This window comes from Pseudophryne corroboree, chromosome 1 (genome assembly GCF_028390025.1).
Source record: "Pseudophryne corroboree isolate aPseCor3 chromosome 1, aPseCor3.hap2, whole genome shotgun sequence".
Lineage (NCBI taxonomy): Eukaryota > Metazoa > Chordata > Amphibia > Anura > Myobatrachidae > Pseudophryne > Pseudophryne corroboree.
The window spans coordinates 633,197,573-633,221,846 of NC_086444.1; positions in this window are offsets into that span (position 1 = coordinate 633,197,573).

The window sequence follows — 24,274 nt, forward strand, 5'->3', positions numbered from 1 at the left end:
CGGATTTCGGATGCCAGCTGTGGCGTGTGCTGCCCGCGGCCGCCATCTTGATAGTGGCCGGGCGCCCTGCTCCCCCTCTCCCCCGTCCTGCTTACCGAGCGGAGGCTGTGCCGGATCATCGCGCCCCTGTGTCCCGGCTCGTAGCAGCGGACGCTGCTAGGCAACGGAGCGGGACCCAGCCGGTGGGGAGACGCCGCCGCTGAAAGCCAGGGGAAGACGCCGTGCAGGCCCCCCTCCTCCCCCGCAACACACACACAGGTACTGGCCGCACTAGACTGCTTTGCTGCGCAGTATAAGCCAGCAACAGTACAGGCATTTGAGGTGTGCTCTCCAAAGCTGCTGGCTGCGCCCTGCATGACCCCCTGATGCCTGAATCCCTGCCTGGTGCCTCTACTAGACCACAGGTGCCACAGGATCTATAAATACAGCCCTCCTACTTGCTCTCCCTACAACCCTGCCTATCATCCCTTTGTGCCGACACATTTTTCCGTGAAGAGGGGGGAGAGGTTGCTGACCCTCGCACAGCTTCTGGAGCTGCTGCGCGCAGAACGTATATTATCCCATTGGCGATTGATGCGCCGCATCGTCGTCAGCTGAGCCCACGCACTTGTATCCTGATGGACATAATACTCCCTGCAGGGCAGGATAATTGATTTCATCTACTTTCTCATCGTGACACGACACATCCTCTTTTTATTATCATGGATAAATATGTGGCGAAATCTCAGCGAGGTGGTCGCGGATCCGCGCCGGTGAAAACTAAGGAAACTAGGGCCTCGGCCTCCATGCATGCTTGCTCTCCGCCTCCCTCACCCAATGCCAATGTCTTGGACAGTGTACCGGACCCCTCCAGATACATGGCAGACGCGGTGACCAGGGCACAGGAAATCTCTGACATCCTCTCGCCGCTGCTGGATAAGAAACTCGCCGGTCTGAAAGACGCCATTGACTCCACCATGACGCAGCTAAAAGAACACAGCTCCCGGCTGGATGAGGCTGAACAACGGGTCTCGAACCTGGAAGATGATCTAACGGCGACGCGTTCCATCGTCGATAGTCAGGCATCCACTATCTCCGCCATACAAGAAAAGCTCGAAGATTTAGAAAATCGTAATCGTCGAAATAATCTCCGGCTGATCGGCCTGCCGGAATCAGTCAAACCTCGGGAACTGCTGTCCTTGGTTTCTACCTGGCTGCCGAAGGAACTTGGATGTTTGCCGGGAGGTGAATCCATGTTGATCGAACGAGCTCATCGCATTGGCCCTGACTTCCAGGCAGACCGCCGCAGACCCCAGCCAGTCATATTTAAATTTCTTAACTACACGGACAAGGTCAAGACGATGGAAGCATATCGCAAAGCTCAAGGACTCGCCTATCACGGCGATAAGTTGCTTCTGTTTCAAGACTTTTCGTATAATGTAGCCATGAGAAGGCGGGAATTCTCCTCAGCTTGCAAGATCCTCTTTGAAGAAGGAATCCGTTTCGCCCTGCTTTATCCAGCAAAGCTTCGTGCTCAATATAATGGGAAAACGTATTTGTTCGACACCTCTTCAGCAGCCAAGACGTTCGCGGAATCGTTACGAGATCCGTCATCGCCGGCCTCCAGAGACAAAGACTTATAACATGTTTTCCCATGGACTCAGAATATTACCCATCTTCCCTAATGCTTTCATGTTTGGTAATGTATGGCTGCTTACAAATTACCTTATTTGTCATGACCATTACTGCACAGTATGTTTGTAGAACCAATTGTTCCTGGATATCCTTGCCCCCCTTCATTCCCCTTCTCCCTCTTTACTTAATCCTCATTCCCTTTCTTCCCCCTCCCTTCTCTGTTTATTTAGATAGAATTATATTTATGGTTTATAAAGTGTCCTTTGGACCACTGTTTTGGGTTAAAAAAATTACATCAGAAAATGGACACACCACTATATTTTGCATACAACAGTTTTTCCTACTGATCACATGGCATGGATTCATTGGTATTTACAACAGTTGGGCCTCCCTACTCGCTGGGATGGGGAGAGCCACATGGATTATTGTATTGATGTTTCACACGTCTGACAGGACAGGCATCGGTTGATTTTTGTTTAAAATGGCAGTTTCTTCGGAGACTAAGACAAATCTCAAGTTCCTTACTTGGAACGTTGAAGGCTTAAATACCCCGATCAAGCGTAGGAAGATATTGCAACACCTTAAGCGGCTACGGCCAGATGTTGCGATGTTACAAGAGACACACTGGAAATTAGGAGATCCTAATGTCCTGAGAGACAATTGGTTTCAAGACTACAAATCGGCCTCATACACTGTTATGCACACCAGTGCCTGCAGGAAAGTACTGGTGTCAGAACTGTTATGCACTCCAGTGTCTGCAGGAATGTACTGGTGTTTGAACTGTTATGCAAAACAAATGGACTCACAGACAAACTGGGGAATATGACATAACGTACACAGAAGGTAATAGGGTAACAAAATACACACAAAGTGAACAGAGAAGCCCAGAGGCTAAGGAACTGGGTATCTCCCTTGTATTAGAACTGCACAGATGGAAAAAGCAAGATGTTGTGTTTTAATACGTAGAGAACCCGAAATGCTGTTGCTAAGGGCAACAGCAAAACCCTAAAGGGTTACCAACGGGTGTGGCAGTAAACTCCTTGGTCAGAGATGGAATGATAGACACAAGGAGAGTCTCCACAATCCTATTTCTCACTTGCAGTGCACAGGTTTTAGCTTACTGCCACTAAACTGACCCCTGACACCTAGCACAGTGAGACAGGATTAGACAGGCAAGTCTTAGAATACAGCCGCAAACTTGCTAAGTTCACAGAGTAGTAACAGAACCCCAGCAAGCTAAACGACTGACTCCAGTCTTACTGCTAGGTCTGGATTGGCAGAGTGTAATACCAAATCCCCAGGCCTATTTGCAGTAAGCAACAAACAAATACAAAGCTACACAGTACTGGCTAACTTTCATGAACTGACTAACCAACAAAGATTCAGCAGCATCTGCTTACCCTGAAAAGAGGCCTTATAAAGCAGGTGCTGTCCACGCCCCACTCAGACCTCACAGACTGTGAGCACAAAAACCAGCACCGAATCCCCTGCCGTGCACAGAGCCTATAACCACTGCACAGCAAAAGACCCGAACCGGAGTATCAGCTGCGCTCAGGTTACTCCACTAGCACTTGTCTCCCGGTTGCCATGACGACGTGGCAGCACAGGGCAGGAGACCCTAACATACACTTCCAAAAAGAGGGGTGTGATAATTATATTCCACAAATCTCTCAGATATACGATATTAGATACCCAAGCTGATGAAGAAGGCCGGTTTTTGTTCATGAAACTACAACTAGAAGGGGAACTTTATACCCTTGTGACGTTATATGCGCCTAATTCAGAACATAACGCTTTCTTCACGGATATATATGTCCGACTTCAGGATTGGGCTGAGGGCAAGATAATAATTGGGGGAGATTTCAACTCCACACTTCACCCTACTTTGGATAGATCAGATACACCTAGTGGCCGCACACACTCCACACCAGCCGCTTTACAATTTCTATTGTCCTCGCTTAATTTGGTTGACCCTTGGCGACATCAGCATCCTGTCGGCCGAGAATACACGTTCTTCTCGCACCCACATGCCACTTCCAGCCGAATTGACTACTGGATGCTCTCCGATACACTGCTCTCCAGGGTAGGCGACTCCAAAATAGAAAACATTGCCATCTCTGACCATGCGCCCACCTGGTTTACACTAGACCTGCAATCTCCCAAAACGACCTCATTTAACTGGAGATTTCCCTCCTACTTATACACATCTCCTGAATTTAAGACCTACTTAGAGAATAATTTCATACATTATGTTAAAGACAATGCACAGCATACAGATGACATAAATCTCTTCTGGTCTGCCTCCAAGCCGGTGATGAGAGGTTATGTAATTGCAAATAAGCGTAAGAACCTTAATCAGAGATATCAGGATCTGGGTCTGGCACTCACTAACTCATATGCACTACTGTTGTCTTCCCCAACAGATGATAACCGTAGAACCTATATCGAAAACAAAACTCCTTTATGATACTCTTTGCACGGAGAGGGCGCAATACGCCTTGGATTTTCAAAAGCATAGATATTATAAATGGGGCAATAAAGCAGGCAAACTTCTAGCGAACATGGTTCGTAGTCAGCGCCCCACCCCAAATATTTTATCCCTGCATGCAGGCCCTCAATTGACCTCTGACCCAACGGTCATCGCAGACTCCTTTTTGACCTATTATAAGGAACTTTACACTGCCCCCCCAGATGACCCTATTAGTGGCATGGCCTTCCTCTGCTCTGCCGGATCCCCTACACTGACTGGAGATGACAGGGCTTCCCTCATGGCACCGGTCACCGACTTAGAATTGGTGACGGTGGTTAAACAATTAGCTAACGGCAAATCTCCTGGCCCAGACGGTTTGAGCGCGGAATACTATAAATTATTGTTATCCCATGTTGCACCCCATCTCCTATCACTCATTAATTCCATTTTATCAGGAAATGATGCTCCTTCCACTTTTAATCAAGCCCGTGTGATAATTCTACCAAAACCGGGGAAAGACCCCACCCAAGTTCAGTCGTATCGTCCAATTTCCCTCCTAAATCAAGACTTTAAGATTCTAACTGCTCTGATGGCGCATAGGCTGCAACTTTTACTGCCCACGCTCTTACATCCGTCCCAGACCGGCTTCGTAAAGGGGAGAACCTCGGTACATAATATCAGACAATTGTTGGCGGCATTGACCGCATCGACCCAGTCCCCGGGGGGAACATCCCTACTAGTGAGTTGCGATGCTGATAAAGCATTTGACCGTGTGTCATGGTCGCATCTGCTGAGAGTCCTTCATTGTCAGGGATTCGGGGCTGATTTTGTTAAATTTTTTCGCACTATCTATGCCTCTCCGGCCGCATTCCTCACTGTGAACGGAATGAACACTGAGACCTTTATGTTGCATAGGGGCACGAGACAGGGATGCCCACTATCCCCACTTTTATTTGACCTGGCACTGGATCCGCTCATCAGACACTGTCACCTCAATACCACCTGGCGCGGGATTAAAATTGGTAATCAAGACCTTAAAGTCACGGCCTATGCAGATGACTTACTGCTATACTTCTCGAACCCCATAGATGCGTTTCCTGAGACCTTTATGTTGCATAGGGGCACGAGACAGGGATGCCCACTATCCCCACTTTTATTTGACCTGGCACTGGATCCGCTCATCAGACACTGTCACCTCAATACCACCTGGCGCGGGATTAAAATTGGTAATCAAGACCTTAAAGTCACGGCCTATGCAGATGACTTACTGCTATACTTCTCGAACCCCATAGATGCGTTTCCTAGCTTAATGTCTCTGCTGACGGTTTTTGTGTCAATTTCTGGGTTCAAGATCAATAAATCCAAAACTGAAGCTTTAGCCCTCCATCCCGGAGCGACCCGCGACTGGGATGGCCAATTCCCTTTTCAATGGGCAAAACAGACGATCACATACCTAGGCCTTACTATACCTATAAACCCAGCTGACTTATATAGATACAACTACCCACGAGTCATTGCACGTATCCTTGACGACTTTCAGAAGTGGAAACACTTACCCCTCTCTTACCTAGGCAGATGCCAGCTGATTAAAATGATCACCTTCCCGAGATTACTATACCCCATTCAAATGTTGCCTCTACTGATTTCTGAGACAGACCTGAAAACTCTTAACAAGGCCTTCAGTGAATTTATCTGGGCTGGCAAAAAACCTAGGATCTCGCTATTTAAGCTATCCCAATCCCAAAAACTGGGCGGTGTCAACTTACCCTGCATCAGAAGTTATGGGCTGGCTGCGAATTACCGATACGCAGTCGACTGGATACATGGGTTAGAGGCTTTTGCTAACACCGGCTTGGAACAGGCCTTTTGTCCTGACACCCCACTCGTTAGCTTGCTGCACACACGTCCATCCTCTCTCCCCCCTCAGATACAACGTAACATCCTACTAATGTCGACATGCACGGCTTGGAGACAAGCACGCTCTAGGATGGGCGTCTCCAGCCATACCACCACCTTTCTCCCCTTATCACACAATCCAGATTTTCGTGGAACGGCTATACATAACATGTTGGGTGCGCTGGCACGACAAGACATTAGACTACTGTACCAGTTGATTGCTCGAGACACTTACCAGATGTACACATATCCCACTCTTTGCGAGAGGTTTCCACAACTTCCAATCCCACTATTTGTATACTTTCAGATTCGTAGCTATCTTCACAAATCATTGGCCGCAATGACAGTACAAGACAAAACTAACAGTTTGGATGTCGCCCTACAAGCCACACCTACGGCTCGCTATTCTACAGCCTTTCTTTACACATTTCTCAAAAGGGTCATAGACTGGGAAACTACACCAACAGGGCTGACTAAATGGGCAGTGGACTTCCCAGCTTTCACCACTTCCGATGTGCTCATAGCGTTTAACAAAATCAACAAAATTCTCCCGTCGGCATCTTGTGCTGAAATGAACTATCAAATATTACATCGTTCCTATATCACACCAAAATTAAGATTCCAAATGGGTACGGCTCCTGACGCCAAATGTTTTAAATGCGGAGCGCCTGAGGCAGACATATATCACTGTCTATGGAGCTGTCCTGAAATCCTCAAGTTCTGGGATCTAGTACAAAACTATATTAAAACTAAACTGCATATCGATGTGGTGGCCACCCCTGGGTGGGCTATTTGGGACGTCCACTGTCAATCTTCATCGCCTGGGCTGTCCCTTGGCCAACGCAGGCTGTTGACCAAGATAGCAGCTGCAAGCAAAAAAACTATCCTGTCACAATGGATAGCCACTGATTCATTGTCCCTAGCTATGTTACTACCAAGGTTATCATACCTATTTCACATGGAGTGGCTTGAGATGTCTATTGATAAAGAACGTAAAACTGAAAAATTCTTTGATATATGTCTCCCTTATGTGCAAAGGTTAGATGATACTATCAAGATTCCCCTCGACAGGCTGTAAAATACACCACTTGGTATAATCTTGAATCACTTACCCTAGGTCACCCCCCTTTTTAGAAATTGTTAAACTGACATGATCTGTAGCCTGTTTCTTCCTTTGCCTGACCATTAATGTTTATTTCTATATTATGCCATGTTGAGGTACTAACATCATTCTCAGTTGTCATATACTGTAATGTATGCTTATATTTTGTGGAAATGTCCAATAAAACATTTGGAAAAAAAAAAGAATGGGCCTACACCGATTCCGGTAACGGCAATCCAGCCGTGGAATGAGCAAGCTGAATCGTGTTACAGATCCAGCGTGCAATGGTCTGCTTGGAAGCAGGACACCCAACCTTGTTGGGAGCATACAGGACAAACAGAGCCTCTGTTTTCATAATCTGAGCCGTTCTGGCGACATAAATCTTCAAAGCTCTGACCACATCCAGAGATTTTGACTCAGCGAAGGCGTCAGTGGCCACAGGCACCACAATAGGTTGGTTCATGTGGAAAGAGGAAACCACCTTCGGTAGAAATTGTTGACGTGTCCTCAATTCAGCTCTATCTTCATGGAAGATCAAATAAGGGCTCTTGTGAGACAAGGCCGCTAACTCAGACACCCGCCTTGCAGATGCCAAGGCCAACAGGATGACCACTTTCCAAGTGAGGAATTTCAACTCCACCTTCCGTAAAGGTTCAAACCAATGTGATTGAAGGAACTGCAACACCACATTAAGATCCCATGGTGCCACTGGAGGCACAAATGGAGGTTGGATGTGCAACACGCCTTTCACGAAAGTCTGAACTTCTGGAAGGGTGGCCAATTGTTTCTGAAAGAAAACCGATAAGGCTGAAATCTGTACCTTAATTGAGCCCAATTTTAGGCCTTGTAGAAAATGGAGAAACTGTCCTAGCCGAAACTCTTCCGTAGGAGCCCCCTTGGATTCACACCAAGAAACATATTCCCTCCAAATACGGTGGTGATGTTTAGACGTTACCCCTTTTCTGGCCTGAATAAGTGTGGGAATGACTTCACTGGGAATACCCTTACGGGCTAGGATTTTGTGCTCAACTGCCATGCCGTCAAACGTAGCCGCGGTAAGTCCTGATACACGCACGGCCTCTGTTGTAACAGGTCCTTGCGCAGAAGAAGAGGCCAGGGATCTCCTATGAGTAATTCCTGAAGATCTGGATACCAAGCCCTCCTTGGCCAGTCTGGGACAATGAGGATCGCCCGGATCCTTGTTCTTCTTATGATCTTTAGAACCTTTGGAATGAGAGGAAGTGGAGGGAATACATACACCGACTGAAACAACCACGGTGTCACCAGAGCATCCACTGCAATTGCTTGAGGGTCCCTTGACCTGGAACAATATCTCTGAAGCTTCTTGTTGAGACGAGATGCCATCATGTCTACTTGAGGAACTCCCCAACGACCTGTTACCTCTGCGAAGACTTCTTGGTGGAGGTCCCACTCTCCTGGATGGAGATCGTGTCTGCTGAGGAAGTCTGCTTCCCAGTTGTCCACTCCTGGAATGAAGATCGCTGACAGAGTGCTTGTATGCATTTCCGCCCAACGGAAAATCCTTGTGGCTTCTGCCATTGCCGCTCTGCTTTTCGTTCCGCCCTGACGGTTTATGTATGCTACTGCTGTTACATTGTCCGACTGGATCGGTACAGGCAGATCTCGAAAAAGATGTTCCACTTGCAGAAGGCCGTTGTAAATGGCCCTTAACTCCAGAACATTTATGTGGAGACAAGTTTCCTGACTTGACTATCTTCCTTGGACGTTTTCTCCCATTGTGACTGCTCCCCAGCCTCGGAGGCTTGCATCCATGGTGACTAGGATCCAGTCCTGTATCCCGAACCTGCGGCCCTCTAGGAGGTGAGAGCTGTGCAGCCACCACAGGAGTGATACCCTGGTCTTGGAAGACAGGATTATCCTCCGGTGCATGTGTAGGTGGGACCCGGACCACTTGTCCAACAGGTCCCACTGGAACACACTGGCATGGAACCTGCCAACTGAATGGCCTCGTAGGCCGCAACCATCTTCCCCAGCAACCGAATGCATTGATGGATTGACACTCTTGCTGGTTTCAGAATTTGTTTGACCAGACTCTGAAGTTCCAGAGCCTTTTCCACTGGAAGAAAGACTCTCTGTAGTTCTGTGTCCAATATCATTCCCAAAAACGACAACCGCGTCGTCGGAATCAACTGTGATTTTGGCAAGTTTAGGAGCCAACCATGTTGCTGAAGAACTGTCAGGCACAGTGCAATGTTTTGCACCAACTGGTCCCTGGATCTCGCCTTTATCAGGAGTTCGTCCAAGTATGGGATAATCATGACTCCTTGCTTGCGAAGGAGAACCATCATCTCCGCCATCACTTTGGTGAAAATCCTCGGAGCTGTGGACAGACCAAACGGCAACGTTTGAAATTGGTAATGACAATCCTGAATTGCAAACCTCAGGTAACCCTGATGCGGAGGATAAATGGGAACATGTTAGTAGGCATCCTTTATGTCCACCGACACCATAAAATCCCCTTCCTCCAGACTGGAGATCACTGCTCGGAGAGACTCCATCTTGAATTTGAATTTCTTTAGGTAGAAATTTAGGGATTTCAGGTTTAGGATTGGTCTGACCGAGACGTCCGGCTTCGGGACCACAAACAGGCTCGAATAAAAACCTTCTCCATGTTGTGACTGGGGAACCCTGACGATAACTTGATTTTGACACAACTTTTGTAATGCGTCGCAAACTACCTCCCTGTCCGGAAGAGAAGCTGGTAAGGCCAATTTGAAAAAACGGCGAGGGGGAACGTCTTTGAAACTCCAGCTTTTACCCTTGGGATACTATTTGTAAAACCCATGGGTCTAGGTCCGAACGAACCCAAAACTGACTGAAGAGTTTGAAACATGCCCCCACCGGTGCGGACTCCCGCATAGGAGCCCCAACGTCATGCGGTGGAATTGGCAGAAGCCTGGGAGGACTTCTGCTCCTGGGAGCCTGACAAGGCTGGTGATCGTTTACCTCTTCCCCTTCCTCTAGTAGCAAGGAAGGAAGAACCTCTGCCCTTTCTGTATTTATTGGGCTGAAAGAACTGCATCTGATAGTGGTGCATTTTCTTTTGTTGTGGAGGAACATAAGGCAAAAAGGATGACTTACCCGCAGTAGCTGTAGATACCAAATCATCAAGGCCGTCGCCAAATAAGGCCTTACCTTTATATGGTAGAGATTCCATACTTTTCTTGGAATCAGCATCAGCATTCCATTGGTGAATCCACAACGCTCGCCTGAGACTGCCATGGCATTGGCCTTTGATCCTAAAAGACCAATATCTCTCGCAGCTTCCTTAAGGTATGCTGCAGCGTCCTTGATATAACCCAGCGTCAAGAGGATGCTATCCCTATCTAGGGTATCTATTTTAGAAGACAAGTTGTCTGCCTACTTTTCGATAGCACTACTTACCCATGCAGACGCAATGACAGGTCTGAGTAGCGTACCTGTGGTCGCATAAATGGACTTTAATGTAGTTTCTTGTTTACAATCCGCAGGATCCTTAAGGGCCGCCGTGTCAGGTGACGGGAGAGCCACCTTTTTAGACAAACGTGACAGGGCCTTGACCACGGTGGGGGGTGACTCCCACTTTTCCCTATCCACCGAGGGAAACGGATAAGCTATCGTAATTCTTTTGGGAATCTGAAACATTTTGTCAGGAGCTTCCCAGAGTTTTTCAAACAGCGTGTTCAGTTCATGAGAGGGAGGAAACGTTATCTCAGGTTTCCTTTCCTTATACATACAGACCCTTTTATCAGGGACAGCCGGGTCCTCAGTGATATGTAATACCTCTTTAACCGCCACAATCATGTACTGAATGCTTTTTGCCAATTTTGGATCTAATCTGGAATCGCTATAGTCGACACTGGAATCAGAGTCCGTGTCGGTAGCAGTGTCTGCCAACTGGGCCAACGTACGTTTTTTGTGACCCTGAGGGGACCTGACTTTGCAATAACATATCTTCTACAGATTTCTTCCATGCCTGGGTCTAAAACTCAGACTTATCTAGCCTCTTACTAATAAGAGCCACATTAGCATTCAAAGTGTTCAACACATTTACCCCCGCAGCCGTTTGTGTCCCTAATACAGCCTCCTCCTGGGAAGAGCCTTCAGCCTCAGACATGTCGACACACGTGCACCAAACACCCACAGACACACCAGGCATATAGGGGACAGACCCACAGTAAAGTCTGTCAGAGAGACACAGAGGGGATTTGCCAGCTCACAACCCAGCGTTAAATCAACGGGTCTGAAATCACCAAGAAATTGCTTCAGACCTATAGCACTTTTTCTATCACAAATATTGAACCAATTTACATGCCTCCCCCCCGTTTTGCACCCCTGGTACTTGTCAGTGTGAGGAGGACCAGCGTCTCTGCAGCTTGCGCAGAGGAAATGGCGCCGTGAGCTGTGAGGAAGAAGCTCCACCCCCTTAATGGCGCTCTTCTGTCCCACTTTTTCTAGTATTTATACTGGTGGGGGTTAGGACAGTGCCGTGGCACTAATGTCCCCTCTTGCCAGTGGAATAATGAGGATGGTTTTTAGCTGCCCAGGGTGCCCCCCCCCCCCCGCGCCCTGCACCCTGTAGTGCTGTGTGTGGGTGCTTGGCGCACAGCGTCTGCCCGCTGTGCGGTACCTCAGAAAATGCCGTCACTGAAGAAGAAGTCTTCTTTTCTTCTGTTACTTACCTGTATTCTGCCTTCTGGCTCTGTAAGGGGGTGACGGCCGTCTGCGGGAGTGAGCATCTAGGCGTACCCAGCGATCAGCACCCTCAGGAGCTAATGGTGTCCTGTAGCCAGAAGGTCATACTTCTCTCCCCTAAGTCCCACGAAGCAGGGAGACTGTTGCCAGCAGCCTCCCTGAACATAAAAAACCTAAGTCTTTTTCAGAGAAACTCAGTAGAGCTCCCTGTAGTGCGTCCAGTCTCACTGGGCACAATTCTAAAACTGGAGTCTGGAGGAGGGGCATAGAGGGAGGAGCCAGTTCACACCCTTTCAAAGTCTTAAAGTGCCCATGCCTCCTGCGGATCCCGTCTATACCCCCCCCCCCCCCCATGGTTCTATGGTTACCCCAGCATCCTCTAGGACGTATGAGATAGATAGATAGATATATATATATATATATATATATATATATACCCAGTATATATATCTTATATTTATTGTGGTGAGAGGGCTTGTGTCTCACCACAATTGCCCACATTTCTGCGGGATCAGCTCCCTTTAAGAGAGACAAAAACAAGACCTGTACATTCTGTACCTGCAGTAGAAGTGTGAGAAGTGTGGAACTCTGGGGTTTATGGGTTGCACAGCTCAAGGTGGAAAAATAGAATTCCAGGTTTTCAAGCTCACCCAGAACCAGCAGGAAGTCAGAAGCGGGAGAGGGGTTTAAAACTCCCATACACCCACTGCACGTTTCACTGATGCCTGTTAGAGGCCAGCGAGTAGGCTGTAGTTGTGCCAGTGCTGTGCAAAGAGAACATGGTGGATGGTGGCTGCAGGTCATTGCAGCAAAATAACTGTTGAGCACAGGGAGTGCTAAAATATTTACTTTCATTTGTTAATTTTAAGGTTTAAACCTGTGTGACCAGGCCCACGTATGCTATGTCCAGTGTCTGATGCCAGTAAAGACACTGTCTTTTACCGGAAAACCTGCCTAAGAGTCCTTATTTCTAGTATCTGTTTTACAATACATATTGTATACAACTGGTAAATATACATACAATATATAACTGGTAAATATATAGAAATACAGAAGATCAGGCTTAATAATTCATATAAAGTTGGTACTTTATTCGTCCAACGGCGTTTCGGGGACTAGCCCCGTCGTCAGGGACAAGTGTGAATGCTTGTCCCTGAAATTCCTCTCTGCAGTTTTATTTAGCTCGTCTGAGTAGACGAGCGCTTTTCCGCTGTAAGTGAGCTGGCTCCAAGTATCAGCGGCTTCCTCAGTTCGGTATATACGTCATCGGGAAACTAACAGGAGCCGGCCACTAAACAGTTGAGCCGTGGCATTAGGACACGTGGAGCTAGCTCACTTACAGCGGAAAAGCGCTCCACTCTGCATACAGCGGTAGCGCTGTGCTCTATCTGCCAGCGGGAGTTTCTGCTGACGAGTGAAATAAAACTGCAGATTGGAATTTCTTACCAGAAAGCCTGCTAGGAATCTGAAACCTACTTTTTCCTCCGGATATGGGCCCTCATTCCGAGTTGTTCGCTCGTTTTTTTTTTCTCGCAACGGAGCGATTAGTCGCTAATGCGCATGCGCAATGTCCGCAGTGCGACTGCGCCAAGTAAATTTGCTATGCAGTTAGGTATTTTACTCACGGCATTACAAGGTTTTTTCTTCGTTCTGGTGATCGTAATGTGATTGACAGGAAGTGGGTGTTTCTGGGCGGAAACTGGCCGTTTTATGGGTGTGTGCGAAAAAACGCTACCGTTTCTGGGAAAAACGCGGGAGTGGCTGGAGAAACGGAGGAGTGTCTGGGCGAACGCTGGGTGTGTTTGTGACGTCAAACCAGGAACGACAAGCACTGAACTGATCGCAGATGCCGAGTAAGTCTGGAGCTACTCAGAAACTGCTAAGAAGTGTCTATTCGCAATTTTGCTTATCTTTCGTTCGCAATTTTGATAAGCTAAGATTCACTCCCAGTAGGCGGCGGCTTAGCGTGTGCAAAGCTGCTAAAAGCAGCTTGCGAGCGAACAACTCGGAATGAGGGCCATGGCCATCAATGGATAAATAGCACCAGTGGCCGGGAGGACTCTGTTTTCAAGACGCAGGATAGTAGTAATATACGCCTATACTACCTTCACTCTGAATACTGACAATTATCATTAACCCTCTGAGCTTTGCAGTATTACTAACCATACAGCTTCATTAACCTTGGAAAGAGTTACCATTATATTCCCTTGCCAGCAAGATGCATACTAAGCAAGGTTATCATTTATTTTATGCAAATTAACTGAAGTTTTACCAAGTAAACAATTGTTTATGCTCAATGGATCTGAGCCGGTGCGAAAATTGCACGCAGTGGACAATTCTATTGCTATTTTGGTATTTATCCCAGTAGTGGGAAAGAAATAATAATAATTTTTGATGTATGTAATAATATTCTGTGTATGAGGCCGGCCGATTAATGTATATAATATATATTGTGATATTTGATATTGTTTTATATATAGAAAAATAAAAGCTATAATATTTTAGCCATATACCAGCACTTTTTCATATTCCTCCTATGACTGCAGCAAAGGAAAATACAGATTTTTATACCCTTGAAGGCCTTTTCCAATACAAGGTCCTACCCTTTGGTTTGCATAGAGGCAGCGTCAGCCACTTTCCAAAGGATGATGAACAAGGTTCTGAAACCACATGCTGCCTCTGTGGTTGCCTGTCTATATAACATAGTTATACACTCACAAGACTGGGAATCACATCTTCCTGAGGTCAATGCAGTACTGGGCTCATTGAAATCTGCATGTTTTACGGCCTACCCCTAAGAAATGTGGAGTGGCCCAAACTGAAGCTAAATATTTGATTAAGTAGTTGGACAGGTTCAGGTGAAACCTCAGATAGAAAAGGTTGAGGGTTGAGGCAGTCAAAAATTGGTTGAAGACTAAGACCAAGTCACAGATGAAAACTTTTCTGAGCTTGGAAGGTTACTCTAGGCTGTTTATCAGTCACTTTGTGACTAGAGCGGCTCCATTGACAGAATTGCTAAAGAAAATGCTGTCTCCATCAGCTGGAGTGGATCACACTTGCTGAAACAACATGGACAGATCTCCGTCTGGCCCTTTGTACATCTTCGGTACTACAGGCACCCGATTTTGCTCGCAGATTCTTCCTCCAGACAGACGCATTTGATGTTGGCTTAAATACAGTCCTGTACCAGGAAAGCAAGGGGGTAGAACAACCCATATTGTACTTGAGCAGGAAGTTGTTGCAGAGGAAACAAAAATACGCTACTATAGAGAAGGAGTGCCTGGCCATAAAGGGTGCCAAAGAGGCACTTTGGTACTATTTGCTGGGGAGTGACGTCTCTTTAATCACGGACCATGCTCTATTACAATGGATACAGAGAATCCGAGAGATGAACACCAAGGTTGCCAGGTGGGTACTGGCATACCAACCTTTATGGTTTACAATGGAGTATAGGCCTGGGATCCTACACAGGCCCTGTATCGGACATTTGCGAGGTCTGCGTCACCTGACTTGTCCATGCTAGGTGGAGGGACAATAGGAAATGGGTGTCTTACCTGCTTGATTCATTTCAGTGCAGTTCTCCTCTTTAGCCTGAGGCAACTGGAAGCATGTGATTAATCAGCTAGGGCCGATGACTAGAGAGTTGATCTCTGTCAGTGACAGTGTCATGAACATTTACTGTGTAATAGTTACTGGGCAGTGGTCATCCTCACAAAATAAAGCCGTAGTGGTGAAGTCCAGAGTCAGTGTGTGATGCCACTATATAGCACCTTTATCACAATATAAATACAGTATATAAATAAATAAATAAATAGATAGATAGATGATAGTTAGATAGATAGACCCCTTATGAAGGGAATAGATTTGCCTGTATTAGCAGTATTATGGGTCCTACACACATACCGATCCGCTACCGAGCTGCCCGACGGCGGATACGGCCGATGGGCGACCAGGCGGCGGGGGGGAAGGTGACGGGGGAAGTGAAGGTTCTTCACTCCCCCCGTAACCTGGCTCCATAGCACTGCACGCTAATATGGACAATCTCGTCCAAATTGGCTTGCATACATAAGGGACAGGGCACCAGCGATTAACGAGCGCGGGGCCGTACATCGTTAATTGTTGGTGCCTACACACAGAACGATATGAACGAGTCCTCGTTCATTTATGAACGAGAACGTTCATATCGTTCTGTTTTATCTGCCAGTGTGTAAGGCCCATTACATTTGGCACTTACACAGATTGTTCAAGACAGTAATTTTATTGCGTACCAGTAAGCTCTAAAAGTAAATTGTCAAACTCATAATTAATTATTTTCAGATATAAAAATAAAAATAAAAACTGAAAAATGCTGCTCACAGTAGTATTCAACCTCTATAAATGTGATTACTTGTGTACTGACCTGTCACAAGAAACCTGAAGATACTGTAGCAAACAGATCCATATGGAGTTTTAAAAAGTTAGGTTAATATGGTTTGCAAAACAAAACTGGAAAACCACGTTTCACATGAAAAATATCAAGCAGGAAAATGATCTACTTTAAATGTAGATTGTACAGTATATGAAATGTCTGCCACAGTAAGCACTAATGGATAAAGCACTTACAGTCTTCATTTGATGTGTAATACTAATTACTAAAAATAATATTCTTTTGCTTTATTTTCCAACATTCTATTTTATGTGCTAGGTGAGAGAAAATAATAGATCATCCTAATGTCATTAGCTATGGTTTCAAATAATCTAAATATTTGTGTTTATAATGTAATATTTTCAAATTCTAAATATTTTTTTCAGAGACTAAAGGTGGGTACACACTAGCCGATATATTGGCCATTCCCTTGTATGGCCGATATATCGCGGGTCCGTTGGCCAGTGTGTACGGCCGATACGTCTGTGAACTCCGTCGTTCACAGACGTATCACGTCGGCCCCGCTGCACAGCCGATGGCCAATATATCTACCAATATATTGGTGCGTCGCTGTGTGTGTAAGGGCGGTCAGCCGACCGCCCGTACACATGCTGCGGCGGCCGGCGGTGATTGACAACTGAACTGGGCGGGCGTGTGTACACGCCCGCCCAGTTCATGACATCAGTCCCTGACGGATCGGGCAGTGTGTATGCTCAACACACTGCCCGATCCGTCCATAGATATATCTGCCGATCAATTGATCGGCAGATATATCTACCAGTGTGTACCCACCTTAACGCATATAAAGCCAGCTAATCAAATTAGGTAACCACTGGGTTTTTAAAGGTTTAATGTCATTTTTCCAACTGTAATGAAGGAAGGACACACTCACATAAGACAACCACCTCTCTCTTTTCCAAACAGGCAGTTAGTAGCATTGTTGTGGAGATTGGATTACCCAACTTTTAGCTATATTTCAATGTAAAAATTACAATTACATCTGTGCTCAGTTCCACATGCACCTTTAACTCCAAAGTACATTTTAGCCCCATCAGAGGCTAAAATAATAATTTTATTTATATCGCCCTCTTTCTCCAGTAGGACTCAAGGCACTTAACAGATAGAATGAACATAGGTGGTCATTCCGAGTTGTTTGCTCGCTATCAGTTTTTAGCAGCCGTGCAAACGCTAGGCCGCCTCCCACTGGGAGTGTATTTTAGCTTAGCAGAAGTGCGAACGAAAGGATCACACAGCGGCTACTAAAAAAGTATGTGTAGTTTCAGAGCAGCTTCAGACCTACTCAGCGCTTGCGATGACTTCAGACTGTTCAGTTCCTGTTTTGACATCACGAACACGCTCTGCATTCACCCAGCCACGCCTGCGTTTTTCCGAACACACCCTGAAAACGGTCAGTTGACACCCAGAAACGCCCTTTTCCTGTCAATCACTCTGCGGCCAGCAGTGCAACTGAAAAGCTTTGCTAGACCTTGTGTGAAACGACATCGTCGTTGTAATAGTAAGATGCGCGTGCGCATTGCGCCACATACGCATTCGCAGAAGTGCCTTTTTTTTGCCATATCGCTGCGCTGCGAACGAAATCTGCTAGCGAACAACTCGGAATGACCACCATAGTACAGTACAGAAACAATGAAGTACACAACTTCTTTTCATAAAATACAGAGAGCATGGAGATACTAAAGGGGTATTAAGGGAATGCTTGAGTAAACAGGAAAATCTTGAGTCTATCTTTGAAGGATTCTAGAGTGGTGGCCTCTCGCACTGTGCGGGGAAGTGAGTTCCAAAGAGCCAGAGCCGCATGGCTAAAAGCTCGACACCCAGATGAAATATGGGAGATGCTAAGTACTACTAAAAGTCCTTCATCTACAGATTGCAGTAATTGAGTGGGATAGTATGGGGTCAGAAGCTGCTTCGGGTACCTTGAAGCAATTCGGCATCTTACAGGCAGCCAGTGGAGGGAACAGATAATGGGTGTTATGTGGCTGGAACGGGGCTGGTTGGTTAACAGCCTGGTAGCTGCGATTTGTACCAGATGGGGTTGTTATTGGATTGTCAGTACCCAGAGCAACTGACAGGTACAGTTGTGTATCATCTGCATGGCAGTGGTAGACCATTGAATAATTTATGGGATTTTTAAGAATGTTGTTAGTGCTACTAGCACTAAATACACTGGTATGCTTATGGGGTGTACAGGTTGTGTACCTGCACACCTACCTAAAATGTATCCTTTCCGCTTCTCAGAAGGCCCCCAGGGAAGAGACAGCCTCTTTTTGAATTCAAGACATACTTGCCTACTCTCCCAAAGGTTGCAGAAGACTCACCATTTTTCAAGTAATACCTCACACCCTGGAAGAGTGGCTAGATCTCCCACATCCCACCCACTTATCAGAGAAGCAAGCAGGATGGGGAAATAATACAGGTAATAGCGGCGCTGTATGGATGGAGCGGGAATCATGGCCTTTTACCACAATGGGGTGAAGCCTAATGACGTGAGAGCCCAGCCCCCCCAAAGTGGCCAACAGCATCTCCTCTCTGAGGAGGAGACCAGGGCCGGATTAACAATGGGGCGGATGGAGCTGCAGCTCCAGGCCCCCCATTGAAAATAGGCCCACAGATCCCCTGCAGTGGAGACAGGAAAAAAAATCCTGTCACCACTAGCAGCTCACTCACCACACGGCTGCTCAGTTACCTTGAGCCCAAACTGGCTGGCCGAAGTCCCGAGACTCCCGACCACTACAGGGCCTGCCTGACCAAAACTGGCTGCCCCGGCATGATGAATCTGCCCGAGGCTCCGCCCCCATACCCGTTCGAGGCTCCGCCCCCATACCGCCAAAGCTCCGCCCCTATCAACCGAGGAGTCACACTGGCAGCACGATAAGCCTTGCTTGCACAATTTACCCTGGCTGTTGTGGGGCTGCACATGAGAAATCTAACAGGACAGCAAAAGAGCAAGGTGGGTGGTGGGGTGGTGTAATAACTTCACTACATATACAGTATATTATGCAAGAGAACAGGAGGCAAAAGTCAATTAATTATATTATAAAAGGGAATACATGATGCTCAAGTTGTATAAATAGATAAAGGGGATATAGTGGGGGATAAGTTAAATAAACATATAAGGAGAAACAAGGCCACAAGTTTAATATAAAGAATGTCAGGAGGCACAACTTAAATATAAAAGGAGGGGATCTTGGTACAATGCAAATAAATATATATAATGGGGCAAGTGACAATATAATTAAATATGTAAGGGAGCATGTAGAATAAATTAATAAAAGTATACATTAATATATTATTTAAGATGATATAGCGGCATGAGTTATATAAATATAAGGGCGGGCGGGCGGGCACAAGTTAAATTAATATGTAAGGGGGACAGGAGGCACAACTTAAATATAAATGAGTGGGGGTGCAGGTGGTAGAGCAATATAATCTAAGGTAGGGACAGGGGCATAAGTTAACTATATAAGGGAGAATTGAAGCACAAGATAATAAATAAAGGGTGGACAGGGGACACATTTGAAATATAAGGGGAGACCGGGGGTACAGCTTAAATATACAGTATATAAATATGTAAGCGGAGGGCAGGTGACATAAATAAAGTACACATTAATTACACATAAAAGGGGACAGGTTGCACAAATTAATTAGATTTTATATAAGGAGCGAAGGCAGGTGGCATATAAGAATTAAATACTGTATAAATATTTATTTACAGGGAAATTACACAAAAATTAAATTGGTTCAGTTGTTTAACCCCAGGTATTGGCACAGTTTTAGTATGCCCTGGCGGTCTATGGGGCTAACTGCATGGTCAGACATTATGGGCCGGATTTAAATGTTCCCCCCTGCGATTCTGCTCAGTTATTCTAATGTTGCTGTGGATGGGCGCGTCAAGTTAATTTCAGCTTGCTACCCCCAGCGGTAGCGATCTGAAATGCGCATAAAGAGCACCCAAACGGGTCTTTTCACGATCGCGCCCATTAGTTTAGTCGGGTTTAGGTGCTTTGCACGCCTAAGCCCAACTGCTCTGGGCGCGATAGGGGCGATAACGGGGGCCATTTGAATATCGCCCTTTAGACGGGAGATAGGGGGTGCGTTAATATTTTAATTCTTCACTACGTGTTTCTTACTCAAGTTTTATGGTGATTTTCTTTAAATCAGGCTGTTGTTGCTGTTGGTTAATGTACAGTAGGGTGTGCTTGATATTGCTTTCATATCATAGAAAGAAACTCATGTGGCTAATCTGTGTATTATAGAGAGATGGAGTTTTCTCCAATTAAAGGTCATTTTTGTGTCATAAAGTTATAGATGTGTCCATTTAGTCACACCACTGAGGTTGTGGGTTTGATTTCCACCCTGGCCCTAATTGTGTGGAGTTTGTATATTCTCCCTGTACTTGCGTGGGTTCCCTCCAGATGCTCCACTTTCCGCCCACAGGTTAACTGGCTCCCAACATAAATTAACTCTATTGTGTAAGCGTGTGCGTGTACATGTGATAGGAAACGGGCCTAATTCAGTATAGATTGGAGCAGCTTTGCAAATGCAAGCCTTAGCAATGCAATGCAGGAGGAGGTGCATAGCACCTCCTGCCTCCATACCACCTCCTCCCTGCACAGCACTTCCTTCCTGCATTTGCGATCTCTAAACTGCGATGCGATTGCAGTTCTGTGACTGCAGACTGAGTAAGCCTCAGCTTACTCAGACTAGCAGTCGCTGTGCGGCTTGCGAGGCCACGGAAACTGAGTCTGGAATGCAGTCCTTGGCCTCACCACTTTCCATGAATGCCGGGCGTCCGCTCCCCTCCCTCCGAATGCCTCTGTTTGCTCTTAGCAATAACCGTAAGGTGAGTGTGACATATATTAATAATACAATGTAGAACCATTGTTATTGTTGAAGGTCAGTGATAGGTGGCAATAGCCCCACTTTAACTAACGCTGCTGCTTGTCACATTTTCTTCACCATATGGTATTGGCCTCCTCCCTGCCAGGCCTAAAGCACCATAGTATGGAGGACACAGCCCTGTGCCCCCAGCCGTGGGCTGAACATCTGTTCTGGGCTGTGCTGGACTCATCTTCTAGCTCGGGGGCAGCCTGGGATTCCCCTAGACACTCCTCCCACTCTCCCATCTCCTCCTTCTCTGCATTGAGCAGGAATCTACACCACAGTGCGAAGAGTGTGTGCTGTGTATGATGGCGGGGAGCACATGATATGGATTTATAGCTACCCCCCCACAAACACTCTTGTAGCTCAAATAGTCATAAACTGCTCACCTGTACGGTGCCTGGGCGTAGACAAAAGTGAATTACCAGAGAGAGGCCAATGTTAATGTATTTACAGTACTTAATTTGTGTTTCCAGAGTGGGCTTATTTAATAACCAGTATTAGCATTCCGGCAGACTTTGAAAGAATAGTTTTCAAGGAGCATCATTTTCTTATTTCCCTTATGTTTCACACTGGTTGCGCAGCCTGCAGGGGTAGAGGGGGCAGGCATGGAAACATTCAAGGAGCGGCTGCAATACTGCAGACCTGCTCTCTCTGACATTTACTGAGTACTGCAGCTGTAAAGTAAGGCGGGTAATGGAAGAGAGGATGGGCCAGAATGTGAGGGATGGAGCAGAGTGATAGTGGAGAGGAGGGGATCAGAGTGGGGGGGAAGGTGCTTGTGATGGAGGAGAGATGGGGCCAGAGTGTGAGGGATGGAGCAGAGTGATGGAGGAGAGGAGGCGCTGGAGTGTAAGGGATGGAGCAGAGTGATGGAGGACAGGAGGGGCCAGAGTGTGAGGGATGGAGCAGAGTGATGGAGGAGAGGAGGCACCGGAGTGTGAGGGATGGAGGAGAGGAGGCGCCGGAGTGTGAGGGATGGAGCAGAGTGATGGAGGAGAGGAGGCGCCGGAGTGTGAGGGATGGAGGAGAGGAGGCGCCGGAGTGTGAGGGATGGAGCAGAGTGATGGAGGAGAGGAGGGGCCAGAGTGTGAGGGATGGAGCAGAGTGATGGAGGAGAGGAGGCACCGGAGTGTGAGGGATGGAGGAGAGTGATGGAGGAGAGGAGGCGCCAGAGTGTGAGGGATGGAGGAGAGGAGGCGCCGGAGTGTGAGGGATGGAGCAGAGTGATGGAGGAGAGGAGGGGGCCGGATGTGTGAGGGATGGAGCAGAGTGATGAAGGAGAGGAGGGGCCGGAGCATGAGGGATGGAGGAGAGGGGGGCAGAATATGAGGGATGGAGCAGAGTGATGAAAGAGAGGATGGGCCGGAGTGTGAGGGATGGAGCAGAGTGGGGTGGTATGTGGGTAACAAGTCTCCTCTCCAATATTTATTCATTAAGTGGTGTCTGTCTCAGTAACTGGTATCTGTATTAGTAAGTGGTGTCTGTTGTATGCATCAGTAAGGGGTATCTGTGACAATAAGGGGTATCTGTGTCAATAAGTGAGACTGTCAGTATGTTTGTCAGTAAGTGGAATCTGTGTCAAGTAAGGGGTGTCTGTGTTAGTAAGCGGTATCTGTAAGGGTTGTCTGTGTCAGTAAATGTGTCTGTCAGTAGGTGGTATCTGTCAGTAAGGTGTGTTTGTGTCAGTAAGTTGTATCTGTGTCAGTAAGGGGTGTCTGTCATTAAGTATGTATGTGCCAATAAGTGATGTCTGTGTCTGTAATGGGTGTCTGTCAGTAAGTGGTGTTTGTGTCAATAAATGTGTTTATCAGTAAGGTGTGTCTGTATGTGTCAGTGATGTGTGTCAGTAAGTGGAATCTGTGTCAGTAGGGGGGGTATGTATCGTAAGTGGTGCCTGTGTCGGTAAGTGTGTCCCATGAGCCTTCAGTTCCCTGTCTGCTCTATATTGCCCCCATATTTTCTAATCTCTCCACATCTGCTCTGTTTTGCCTCATCATTGCTCCCCTTTCTACTTCTGTGCATGTTGATACAGCTCTCTGTATTATATGGTGGTCACTGCGATGCTCCCTGCATGATATGGCTTTTACTGATGCTCTATATTATATGGTGGTCACAAACTTTTTCTTGTTATAGTTAACTATTAATTGGTTGAAGGTAGGCCCTAGCTATGATCTTCATGGAGATAGCCACACTCATAGCACAGGCCACACCCCCTATTTAGACCATACCACACATATCACATGTAGTCATACCACCGCAGCGCTTCTCACACCTCTTTCCGGGGCACACAATAGGCCCTTCATAAATTTCAGCTCCAGGCCCATGTGAACCTTAATCTGGCACTGGAGGAGACTCAAAAAGTAGGTACATATGATCAAAGATGGCTGGTGTGAAACTGCTGTCCAAATAGAGCATTTTCACATTGGGCATCTTGGATTCAAAACCAGGCTACCTTTTCCCTAGGAGCCGGCTGAGATGCGGGAAGGAGACAACAGCAGTAATTGCCTCTGTGTCTGGGAGGGTAGGGTGGTTAGGCTATGTCACGGGAAGGGGTGGGGGTGTTGTCACACACCACATGTCCTGAGCCTGTGCACACCTATGGCTAAAAGTAATGTCATACTTAACAATTTTGGAACTCAGTTTTGGAGTTATTGCGGGAATTTTGTAACCCTTATATACTGTAACATTTAGAAGTGTCAAGGCATTGACAAGACCATATAGAAGCACTAAATCACAGGCAGAGATGCTTTTATACAGGACTTTTTGATTTACCTCAAGGGTACATTATTACTTATAATACACAAGGTTCAATGTGAAACAAAACAAGTGCTTGCATGAGGTCACGGTGGTCATCAATACCAGGAGAGGTTTGTCTAAACTGACACACATTCCATCCTGAAACACTATAACAAGGCAGATGTATGACCTTTATTTCATATAGAGGTGCGTTACAAAATTAAAGTCTCATAAATTTGATAGAAACCTTACATAAAACTCTGTGCTGTTTGTGACCCTGTACTTTCCATTATAAAACTGCGGGTTTATTTATCAATTAGTGCCCTTTAATAAATCTCAGTCTCCAGCTTCCTACTAACCGGTGTTCCCCTCCTCACATCATGATGCTGCTCGCTCCTGTCATACATATAACTGTCCTTACTAAATAATC